The following is a 13,293-nucleotide window of genomic DNA, read 5'->3' as shown; positions in this document are numbered from 1 at the left end:
TGGGTTGAGAGACAACACGCATGGTCATAAATACTTCAAATAGCATCACTAATATTAATTTCAACTCAAACATTTGAAGTCATGACACAGAAGGCATCTATCGTCGGCTTGCCCGTGGGTGTGTGCTTCCTCATCTTTACTCACATTTTTGGGGCTTGTTTCAAAGAGGGACACACCCACTTTGTTTTGTAAGACAGGACACACACACACACACACATATCCAGAGTGAAAGAGTGTGTTATTCAAGTCTGGAACTAAAAGCACATTTAGATGATGTCTTATGCATAAGAAGGCAAGAGTGTTCTGGAGATTTGGGCAAAAATGAAGGAGAGGACACCGAAACACACCTTATTACAAAGTCGGTGAGTAAAACGGACTTTGCTGTTAATGTTTACACGTGTGCCCGCCATTTCGGGATTACCACACTACTTAATTATACATGTGTAGAAGTTTTAACACCTGAGTTTTCCCACCACAGACTCCTATGAGGAAGGTAACAGGAGCCACCGGGCCGTTAGCCAACCTTCCTGCTGTAAACGGTTCCGCGTCACAGTCACTGAGGCAACGGTACATAGACGACGCACGGGGTTGTGTGCGGGACATGGGAATGCGGGGGATTGAGACGAACGAGTAAGACGTTTGAAAGTCTTTCGATAACGGACAGCGATCAACCCTCCTCGCAAAAAGTGAGTACATGCCTCACATTTTCGCAAACATTTAGTTTAGGGACAACCCCGAGGAAATGTACCAGTGAAAAAGCACTTTCTAGCAACAAAAGTGAGTGCACCCCTTAAGGAAACATGTCCTAATTAGTCTGAATTTGTGTTACAAGGATTCAGGTGTGTTAAACTTGACTGGTACTGCTGCACTGGGATGCCACACCTTCTAGTGAAATGAAAGGAAGACACTGTATGTGTTTAAATCAATCATGCCCACGCGGGGACTTTTGTTATGCATGTTGGGTGTAAGATGATTAGATTGAAACTTGGACCAAAAACGCAGCTATTGTCCTTCTTGCAAGCTAACAAGAAGGGAATTTCCACAGGTATTCCCTTCAGCTCCTGAAGGATATCTGATTAACGGCCATCAAATCCATTCTAAAATGTGATACCTGACCTTTTATAAGGTGCTGAGGCAAGCCAGACATGGCATCATTACCTGCTTTGAAACAATTCTTCTATATCTTTAACTCGTTCACTGCCATTGACGGCTATAGACGTCAAAAATTAATTTGAACTATTTCTATTAGTTTCACAGTTTTTCCACTTTTGTTAACATGAGTGTCAAATCCTAGATTTTTTTTATTTATTTTACACTTAGAACAGATTTGTGATTAATCATGAGTTAACTATTGAAGTCATGCGATCTTTTCTTCTTTTTTTTAATTAGCGGCATCAGGTGATTTATTTTTTATTTTTATTGTAATTAATTGCATGACTTCGCTAGTTGACTCAAGATTAATCAGGAATTTTGCATCTGTTCTAAACGTACAATACATTTTTTCCTAGGTTTTCATACTCTTGTTAACAAAAGTGGGAAAAAGTGGGAAACTAAAAGAAATAGTTCTAATGAAATTTTGACGTCTATAGTCGTGCAGTGAATGAGTTAATTCACCTTACATATGTAGTAATTAAGACATAAAACCACTCGGGAGTGGGGTGATGGCATTATTAAAAAAAATAAAGTAAGCAGATTGAGACTGAGATCATTTGCATCCATGCAGATTTCAGTACTGGCATTGAAACAGGAGTCCAGAACATTCAGAAGTAATGAATCAATTCATGCGTAAACTTGCCATTAAAACGCAATGTTTTGTGGTCTTTTGTCAAAGCGTAAAATATAGTAAAAAGTCCAGTTAAAGTGCTGTGTCTAATATAATAATAATAATAATAATAAAAGACATATTAGCAAACATACTGAATGGTTTTGGGAAAGTCAAATACTTTTAGTCCACACTTGAAGGCAGCAAAGCCCACAGCTCTCCGATTGCGTCCGGAGATTGACGTTAAACGCTAATCAGCAAATCTCAAGAGGCCTTCAGGGCGCTGGCTTTTGACTTTGCACCGCTCCTGTGGCTTTAGTGCGATTTGCAGTGCTCCGATCCCGTAAGCCGGGAACAGCAGATTTGAAAAACAGAACATCCAGTTTAGATTTTTTTTATTTTATTTTTCACCCAACTCAGAATGTTAGCGATTGTTGTAAAGTGCAAGTTAACACAGGGATTCACGTGTTAATAAACATGGTGAGGTTGTGCCCAAAATGATCCTATAGGACATAAAAGTCCAGTTGTCGACAGAACACATCTTTTTTGGGACAGAGCGATTGGCACAAGTCGCAATTTATGTCAAAAACAAATTCAGTTTGTGACTCATTGAGTGACTCACGTCGACCCACACAGTCATGGCGCACGTGTTAGCTTTGATTTGCACCTTACGAAGATGCAATTACATGAACTCTCTGTCAATAAAAGGCATCACATAAATGTTTTTCGTGATTTAAAAAAAAACAACTAATTAAATTGCATGAAAAAATACTTGTATTAAATTGCATTGTCAAAATATTGATTGGCTATAGAGTTGTGAAGTAAATAAAGTAAACTACTGAATATATTCCTCATGTAGTTGATTAACTCATTCACTGCCAATGACGGCTATAGACGTCAAAAATTTATTTGAACTATTTCTATTACTTTTGTCAACTAGTGTATGAAAACCTAGATTTTTTTCTATTGTACATTTAGAACAGATATAACATTTGTGATTAATTGTGAGTTAACTACTGAAGTCATGCGATCAATTACAATTACACATTTTAATCGCCTGATGCCCCTAATTTTTATCATTTTTTTTTTGTTTTTTTAATTCGTGTCAGGCGATTACAATTTTTAATATTATTTAATCGCTTGACTTCAATAGCTAACTCACGATTAATCACAAATGTTATATCTGTTCTAAATGTACAATAAATAAAAAATTTGGCTTTAGATGTCAACATTTCATTTGAACAATTTTTATTAGTTTAACATTTTTTTCCACTTTTGTTAACAAGAGTATGCAAACCTAGATTTTTTTTATTGTACCTTTAGAACAGATATAAAATTTGTGACTAATTGTGAGTTAACTAGTGAAGTCATGCGATTAATTACAAGAAAAAAAAAAATTGCCTGACGCCCCTAATTTGTAATAATCTTCTTTTTTTTTTATCGCGTCAGGTGTCTTAATTAATCGCATGACTTCAATAGTTAACTCACGATTAATCGCAAATGTTATATCTGTTCTAAATGTACAAATTAAAAAAAAAATCTTAGGTTTTCACACTCTTGTTCACAAAAGTGGAAAAAATGTTAAACTAATAGAAATAGTTAAAATTAATTTTTGACATCTATAGCCGTCAATGGCAGTGAATGAGTTGATAAATGGGTGCATAATAGAGCGGAGACCACTATTTGAGGAAATATGGCATGTGTTGTAATGACAAGCCTTTATTTTTCACATGGCATCAATTGGAGTGAAGGTGGCATTTGAGGAAATATGCTATGTTGTCATTAAATTGAGCATATCATAAAAATGTCGGCTATTATTCGAGGAAATAGAGTATGTTGTGTTTTCATGACAAGATTTTACGTTGGAACCAGTGATTGATTAACTGGGGCACAATATCAAATGGAGTCGCACTTTTCCAGTCTACAGTAGCGCAAATGGTGAGTCACCGCCCACAGATGAGATTATGAGTCGAATGATGGTGATGACGAGCCCAAACATCCAACCGCCAGCACTCCCCCCCCCCCCCCCCGTTATTACGCACAGACTTTTACTTTTTTTTACACGCCAGCCAAGAGACCATGACGTGACTCCTTCTTCACTCTTTACTCGTCTATGCTTTCAATGCCAGGAGGCCATTCGGGATGAGTGTGTGGCCAAAGGGGGTTTTGTCAAGTCACAGTGATTCCGCCGGGCAGATAAGACAGATTCCGAGAAGTACTCTTGACCATCACTCTCTAGTCATTTGAGGAATTTCAAAAGGAAGTTGGGGATTTTCATGTTGGTTTTTTTTGCCACATGTTTGTGTGTGCGTGCGTGCGTGTGTCATTTCTTAAGGATGTTTTCTGAGTCACTGGTCTGTGGTCTTCAGAAGTATGTTAGACTGAAAACAAGTAGTGTAATACAAAGTGGTCTCAGGGGTGTTTTATTCGTGTGTGTGTGTGGTTATTGGCAGAGAAATGACTAAACAGCTCATTTTACTGTAAGCGGCTGATTAACGTGTTTGTTTCACTATCTATGTGGGGACATCTCATTGACAGAATGTATTTCCGAGCCCCTCCCCCTAACCCCAACCATCAAAAATGATTGCCTACCCCTATTGCTTACCCCTAACCTCAACCATAACCCAATTCAAAGCTAAGCTCTAAAACCAAGTCTTGACCCTCAAAAAGAGGTCTAAACTTGTGGGGCCCAGCAAAATGGCCCCACAACTCTGTGAAATCCCAGAATGTTGGCCCCACTATGTACAAAAACAAGACCACACACACACACACCTTTGTTTCACTATCTTTGTGGGGCCATCTCATTGACATAATGCATTTCCTAGCCCCTCCCCCTAACCCCAACCATTAAAAATGATTGCCTACCCCTTTTCCTTACCCTAACTTCAACCATAACCAAATTCAAACCTACACTCTAAAACCAAGTCTTGAACCTCAAAAACAGGTGTAAACTTGTGGGGCCCAGCAAAATGGCCCCACATGGACGGGTAGGCCCCACAACTCTGTGTTGGCCCCACTATGTGACAAAAACAAGACCATACACACGCACACACACATTTAAAGGGACTAAGAGGTGCTGCTTTGATTGGCGGTAAATCCAGTCAGCTGTGCTCATGCCCACAACAGAGCAAAAGACAAGTACTTAAATCGATCAACGGAGCGCACGCTTGCACTGTTCTACAAAAATACCAGAGCATAGTCTAGCCCGCCCTTGCGCAATTATAGGCCACGCGTCGTGCCAGACTTGCAATAGAGCCTGGAGAATCACACGTCGTGGAACAATCACATAGCTTAGCTTTAGATTAGTCCGTTTAGCCTAATGCTAACAAACAATGCAAAGTGTTATTGACGGGCTAACAAATAGCATTGGTGTTGCAGCGTTAAATATTTGAACACAAACAATGGAGCACCACATAAAGACAGATGACATAACAATACCAATCGGCATATGTTCTTTATCCTCTGTGAAGAATGACTAAATTACTGTGGCTCTGGTGCGTCGTGCTCACAGCAGAAGAAAAGCAGCTCAAATGTTCACTGAATTGAGGCAAATAATGTGTCAAACTTTTCAATTCGATTCGATCATCCATTTATGTTCTTTGTTGAAATATTAAGGATTAATCAGAATGTAGTATGGAGGAATAAAATGCTATTTTTAACCCCCCCCCATTAAAAGCAAGCAAGCAGCCTCTCAAGCATTACTCTGAACTCAATAGTTGTGTGATATATTCCCAGAACTAAGCCCAAACAAAGCCAGATGTTCCAAAGTCTCTCTCCTGGGCCGGAAAATTGTGGCTCGGCGGACTACGTCAGCTTTTGTTTGTGTTTTACTTGAGGTACGGGAACTGTCGAGGCTGGTCGATGATGCTGGCCGTTCTGGCGCAATCCTTGTTTTTCTTTGCAGGGCAGGGATGGGACCATATTTGTGTCGGTTTAGAATTATAAGAAAGGATGTGCCAATGAAAGGTACTTTTTCTTTAAAATATTAAAAGACCTCATTATGTTAGACTGAGAGGGGACATCGTTAGATTAATTACTGTATGTACTAATTATTACACTAAATGAAATATTGTTCTCAAATCTGTCTGTTATTATTGCAGTAAAAGCCTACGCTTAAAAGATGAATGTGATTTGATCCAAACACACACAAAATAAAAAAAATAAATAAAAACAATCTTTGAAAAAAATATCATCCAGGTTCAACTAATTGCCTGAGTTTCATAATTGTATGATGTACCTAAGCGAAAATGATCCATTATTTTCTAATTCATTATGTATTATCTATTTTTTGTTTAAATGTCTTTTTTTTCCCCATCCAATTTATTGTTATTGTGTATTGTAATTTTGCACAAGTAGCAGAATGCTGGGTGGGTGGTTTACAAGACGTGTTTATAATAGTTACTAAATACTTACTCGTAGCATTGTAGCAAGTTATGCAGTTATTTATTTATTTATTTTTGCACAACCTATGAATGTTAAGCGCATGTTAACGAAAAACTGATTTAAAATCAGTATATTGTTGTCGGAACATTTTGCACAGGATTTATTTTTAGATAAATGAAACCTTTAAATACATGTTTGCTGGGTTTTATCTTTTTAATTAAAACCCATAAAAAATCGTTATCGTCCAGAATGTCTGCAGAAATTGATATTTTATTTGTTTTGCCATATCGCCTAGTTCAATACGCGCGAGGCGCAAATGCAGCCCAGTTGCACTTCCCGGGCCGAGATCGATGCTCCTGTCGTCTGCAAACCCAGGCATTAGCAGAGGCTTGTGTATGACCTGCTGGTGAACCGCACCGCTTGGGACCCCGGCTTTGAGCCACCAATGCGGCATTAGCTCCAACGCCGTTGCTTTGAGGAACGGCAACACACTGCATCTGATATTAATCCATGCATCCATACAATAACGGGGATAAGTCCCCATGTAGAACAGAAATAGATCATTTCAGCCAACTTGGAGGCGTCTATTTGGGGTGAGGCATTTATTTGTCGATTAAGCAACACACACACACAGCGATTTTTAACACCTGGGGGATTTGGATGCATTCCGTGTCAAATGCTTGGATTTGCACCTACTTTTAGTGCCCATTCGTGGAAAACAATATAAATAAATGAATAATATATATATATATATATATATATATATATATATATATATATATATATATATATATATTAATTAGGGGTGTGAATTGCCTAGTACCTGGCGATTCGATTCGTATCACGATTCATAGGTCACAATTCAATTCGATACCGATTCATGTGTGAATCCTAACCCTAAGTAAGACCTTTTGTTGAATATTCCCATAACAAATTTATGTTTAAAAATCGATTCGAGAATTGCGTGCTGTAATATCGCAATATATTGCCGAATCGATTTTTTCTAACACCCCTAATATATATATATATATATGGGTGTGGCTAATGGATGACGAACTTACGGTTGCAAAGGGGTGGTCAATTTCTGGTCAATTTCCATGGAAATATAAACTGGGGAATTTTGGGATGGAAATATTCCAAGTTGGAAACTATCCATGGGAATTTTGAAGGTAAATGAATAGAAATGTATCATATTCAAACGTAAATAATCATGTCCACATCCTCACGTTCAAATGTTGTATCTGACTGTAGTGTGAATGTTTATGGCTTTAATGACCTGGCCTGGTGAATGACGTGGGCGTCAGCAAATGAGAGAGTGTACAGTTGGTCGACTGTTAACGTTCCTATAATGAGCAAATACTGTATGTCCAATAAGAGGGATGATAAACAGTTGCTATCACGTTACAGTATTTTTTTTTAAACAGGCCTTCTGTACTTCTCATAGAGGAACAATTCATTTGAAAGCACCACATTGTATGCCTCCTTCGGGAAGCATGTATTATGTGATCCAGTAAATGCAGCGGGTGGGTTACTAATGAATGGAGTGCAGCCAATGTAATGGTTTTGGTACGTTTATTTTATAACGCCTCGAGAAGTCACAGCACGGTCAAATAGCTTCCCATTGTTCTCAAGTTAATCAGGAAGTAATGTGAATCATGTTTGCAAATCGCCACACCACACTGACTAAAGTCTTTAATTTGGGCGGTACCAGAATTATTTGCATGTATAAATGTATTTTTTCCCTTTTTTTTTTCTAAATTAAAAAACACTTGAGAAGTTGAAGTAGAAAAGTTGTGTAATTATGTCATTTATGGCAAAAAAATATTTACTCATTTACTAGTTCCATGCAGTTGAGCAGGTTTTAAACCCAAAGTTAGGGTTCAGCAAGTTATTTTTATAATGATGCTCATTTAAATATATACTAAACCTCTAACCTTGGCTGTCCCTCTGATGAGCTCATTTCTAATCCTTTCCGTCCTGGTTGTTCCTCATGAAAAACCTCTCCTAGATGTACTGCAAGCCATCAGGACCATCTGCATTTTTATTTGTCATCCTTTTCAGTGCCTTTCTAACTCCTACCATACCAATCATTGGTACTTCCTGTTGCGCCACTCCTATCTCTTCAATGTGCTGCTTTTTCTTAGCTAACCTCTTTCCTATATTATTAGAATTAGTCAGACATTTTTTCTGGACTCTTTAAAACAGTAAACAAGATCCTCTCCACCCAAGGCAGTCCCAAGTATCAACAGAACTGTAATTGTTATCGCATGTCTTTACAGAAGGACGCGGCGTCGATCAATATGGAGGATTGACATGGTTGTTAAGCGTGGGAGTCACAGCCCGGCACGAATATCGTTCTGCCTTAACATGTCACTTCCCGGGAAGAGAATGGAACAGGAAGCCAGCGCAAGCGTGCATCACACCTCCACAGAGAGGCCTTTCTTTCCAAAATGGTTTGTATGTGTGTGTGTGTGTGCGTGCTCATGATGTTTTGCATCAAAGGCTCTTTGAAGGACATTTAAAGCTTTTATTAAAAATGATTATTGCAAAAACTGGGTTTGTAGCTTCCCGCTTAGAACAGCATTGTAAAAAGGCTTGAAAGGTCAAACAACAAAACACGATACTTTGGGAGTAATATTGCTTTTTTTTTTTCCTTTGCAAAAATGATTTCTTATTTTTGCAATGTCTGACTGTTTAACCGCAAGTTAACTCATTCACTGCTATTGACGGCTATAAACGTCAAAAAGTCATTTGAACTATTTCTATTGGTTTAACCCCCCCCCCCCCACACACTTTTGTTAACAAGAGTATGAAAACCTAGAATTTTTTTATTTATTATTTATATATCTGTTCTAAATGTACAATAAAAAAAAGGTTTTCATACTCTTGTTAACAAAAGTAGATTTTCTAAAATAGTTAAAAGGATTTTTTGGCAGTAAATAAGATAGCAGCTTACTTTCTATACTTTTTATCGTTAATTAAATTTTCCATCATAATAAAAAACATCTTATTCGTTTAAAATATGGTGCTATAGGAATGTGAATTTTATTACCAACTTTTCACTGACCTTGGACTGTAAATGGATTCAGCATATTACAAGGATGGCCATTTTTGAAGGGTTTTAGTGACACCTACTGGCAACTCTTTGAATTGCTACTGTGCATGCTTCATACATGGCAATATAATCATTCAGACGTCCGATCACTTCAGTCAGATGGATGACATTTAATATATTTGTCATGAATATTTTAAAAGGGAATACAATCACCTTTTTTTAAACAATAATAATTATAGAAGCAACAATAATACAATAATATTACACTTTTCTCCCATAAATCAATACTACTGGTCAGCCCTCACGTGGGTCTGTTATTTTTTACAAATCACTAACCAATCTAAAATGTTGAAAATGGCTTGCTTCTCTTTGGCGATGCAACAAACCCTGTTTTTTTGTTTGTTTCCTGAAAAATGATAATAATAATAATAAGGATGCCTTCCGTCTTGACACCAGCATTTGGTAGTTATGTCATACACATACAATGCACACAATATCTAACACTAATGTGCTACATGTTGCCATAGCAACAGCAAATTTGCTCAACACTTGTCATTGAAACAGAAAATCACCTGGAGGCAATGTAATACCGACAGACAGACAGACGAAAAGTTGAATAACTGCAGTAATATTAGTCATCAGGATAGAGATGATATGCCTGTGAGTATTGTTATATTTTCTGTCTGTGTGTGTTGCTTCACTGTTTATGTTCAACTGTCCGTCGCCGAAAGCAGTGATTTCGCAAACTTTTTTGGGCAGCTCCCGTCCGTCTTTTGGAGATGAAATGATTTTTTCTGCGAACGTCTGCCCCCGGAAGCTGGTTTCACGTGGTGGTTTAGATGTATGTTGCCTCTGTCTAGCACCATTTGAAATCAGTGTTCTCGGGGACAGCAGCACAGCTCCCTGCCATGAGGTGGCATTCGGGTTGAAGGGTCAAAACGCCGGACAGTCTTCCCACATTCCTCTCTCTCTCTCCACTACCAGATAACTGATTTCCCATGGTGCATAGAGCCCCCAACAGAGTCCTTCTAGCACCATTTGAAATCGGTTATAAAACCGTGGATCAATGCGTCTATGTGTGGAACTCAAGCTGGGAAATCAACACAAGAAATGCTGTTTTTAATAAAATAAATTTAATCAAATGTCAAATGTCTTATATGTTAAATGTGCACTTCATCATCATCATCATCATCATCATCATATCATAATTATTTTTACTACTGTCATTACTAACATTAAGAAAGATGGTTTAATTATATCTCCTCATTGTATTTGATCATTTAGATCATATTAGGCCAGAAATCTCTCATCTTTGCATTTTCAAACGATCACTTCCGACAACATTCCTAGAAAATAAAGTCCCGTCACTGGTGAGCTATTTTTAGAAACAGACCCACGGGCTACTCTAGTGGTCCTGCAGGCGAAAGTATCGCGAGAACATTTTAGTGAGTACGGATGGGTGAAAGCGGTGATTATACAGCTCCAGTTTACTATCGCGGAGAAGAGACAGCAGAGCTCGGCGTGTTTAAAGAAGGCGGCAGGACTTTGAGACGGTAAGTCCCAAACACAACACAGTGTATTAATATAACCAAGTAATTGCACAACTTTCCATGAGAACGTTAATCTCTAGTCCAGGGGTCCTCGAGAGCCCCTATCCAGCTTGTTTCCCCATGTTTCCCTCCCGCAGCACAGCTGAATCTAATGATCAGCTAATCAGCAAGCAATATAACGAGAGAGAAACATGGAAAACAGGCTGGATAGGGTCCATCTGTTTGAGAACCTAATTTTGTTGTAATATTCCAATCGTTTTGTAACTAAAAGTAATCAAAGAATTCATCAAATGGCGCCTTGTCAAAGAAGTGACTATCTGTTAGTTGATTGAAAGTAATTGTTACGATCTCTTACAGCCCGAGAAGCTGGGAAAAGTATGCCACAAGATGGCAGCAGAGAGCCTTCATTGAGCTACAGAGTCAGGCAACTAAGGAAATAACACTTTACAATTCACTATTTACTGTACTACTTGTGTATAAGTTGATTCTATACTTTAGTCATGTATAACAAATTCATTAATTCATTGTTAACATTTGTTTTTCATTCAATTAGAATGTAAAGTGACCTAAGTAATAATACAGGAGAGCTATAAATTAGAAACAAAAAAAGCGAGTTCATGTGTTCTTGTTGTCATTTTCTCTACACTGCTTGTCCATTTCAGGATCACGGGTAGCTGGATCTCAGATGATTGGGGGCGGGGGATTGCATTATTATAATTATCACTAATAATCTTGAGTTGCCATTCCCTGTTAGAATCTCGGCTCCGGATTTACTATGAAATGAGCGCGTCAGATTTATTAAAGATTCTAAATTGACCATAGATATGAGTGTGAATGTGTTATCCTGAGATTGGACGGTGACCAGTCAGGGGTGGCACACCTCTTGCCCAAAGTAAGATGGGAAAGGTTTCAGATTATTCACAACCTTCAGAAGGATAAGCAACACTATAGAAAATGGATGCATGTCCACTGATTTAAAAGTGGGCACATTTTATGCCAGGAATGTGAACTAAGGGCAATAATGACGTTCTTTTCCTCAACAAAATCCTTTTCTCATTTGGTGGTTTTGCCAGTAAACATCTCACTTTTAACTATGATGACATTTACGTGGTGCCTTTTCAGTCTAGCAGCCAAATGATATCATGGCAATCAGTCTGCACCCCCGGGAGCGTTTACATTGGACTATTCTGACTCTTTTCCATGTTGTCTGCCAGAATGCCCTGCCCAGTGCCCGTCTGGCTCTGCAGACAAACATGGAAAAACCTCACCCAATTACCTGACCCCCACGTTACAAGTAATATGGGAAAAACACAAGTGAGTTGGGGATACAGAAAATAGGGCTTCATTTCCCAAGTGAGATTAACTCGTTCACTGCCATTGACTGCTATCGACGTCAAAAATTCATTTGAACTATTTCTATTGGTTTAATTTTTTTTCCCATTTAAAACCTATATATTTTTTTTATTGTGCATGCAGAACAGATATACAATTTGCGAATAATCGTTAGTTAACTAGTGAAGCTTCATGTGATTAATTACAATTAAAAAAAATAATCACCTGACGCCCCTAATTTAAAAAAATAATATTAAAAACGAGGGGCGTCAAGACGATTACAATTTGTAATCGTAATTAATCGCATGTTTTCAATAGTTGACTCACGATTAATCACAAATTTTATATCTGTTATTTTTTTCTAGGTTTTCATAAAAAATTTAATGAAACTAATAGAAATAGTTCACATGAATTGTTGACGTCTATAGTCGTCAATGTCAGTGAATGAATGTATTAAATTTTTCTGGTTCCCAGAGTACTTCTATGTGTGCTTGATAAAAAAATAAATGATAGTCAATTGGGCTTCACCTTGAAAATGTCTTTCATTGTTCAAAAAGGCACATTTGGGGCATGTGGGCGGAGGTGAGGACATGGCTGTTATCTTAGCAAGCTTTAACAAACAAAGGTAGGGCAACCTGGGGCGCTGATCCACTGACTCACACTTACTCTCGAGTCGACACACACATTGCGATCTGCTACAAAAGGCACCTTTGTCCCTTAGATGCGAGCGGTGACAAACAGTGACACAATCTCATCACCTTGCGCCTTTCCAAATACAGTACAAGAAACGTCACATTCAATCTATCCGTCGTCCTCAAATTCCCAAGAATTGTTCATTTTAAATTCCGATATTTGGCAGAATAAAAGGACTGTTGGGGGCATCAGTCAATTTTAAAAGAGTTAATTCGGCCAAGATCAATGTGCCATTGTTTACAGTAAAAATAAATAAATGTTACAGTATAATATAGGATACTTAAAAGTAACTTGCAACTAAGTAATTAACAACCACAGTACTTTGAACGCACATGCTAAACAATCACTTGCAAATAATGGGAATGACGATACCTTGCTTGGTGGCCTGTGTAATCACAAGCTAATGCATTCTCCCCTAATGGAATGGTGAAGTGTGTAAGTATAAGTGGTGTATGTCCTCATTAGGAACTGTAAACTCTGCTGTGCTTACTTCCCAAAACCTCTGTCTTTACATACCT

The 13,293-nt window shown here is 38.0% G+C and overlaps 1 long non-coding RNA gene across 1 annotated transcript; it reads left to right on the top strand.

Annotated features, from left to right (window-relative positions):
* Nucleotides 1-208: 208 nt before the first annotated feature.
* On the top strand, nt 209-8,691 carry LOC147159818 (uncharacterized). Its single transcript, XR_015090589.1, has 3 exons — nt 209-362; nt 479-686; nt 8,425-8,691. It is a non-coding gene; the product is annotated as an uncharacterized LOC147159818 (long non-coding RNA).
* Nucleotides 8,692-13,293: the final 4,602 nt, after the last annotated feature.

This window comes from Leptonotus elevatus, chromosome 17 (genome assembly GCF_054856555.1).
Source record: "Leptonotus elevatus isolate MCC_2025b chromosome 17, RoL_Lele_1.0, whole genome shotgun sequence".
Lineage (NCBI taxonomy): Eukaryota > Metazoa > Chordata > Actinopteri > Syngnathiformes > Syngnathidae > Leptonotus > Leptonotus elevatus.
This window is presented reverse-complemented; position numbering and strand designations above follow the sequence as displayed.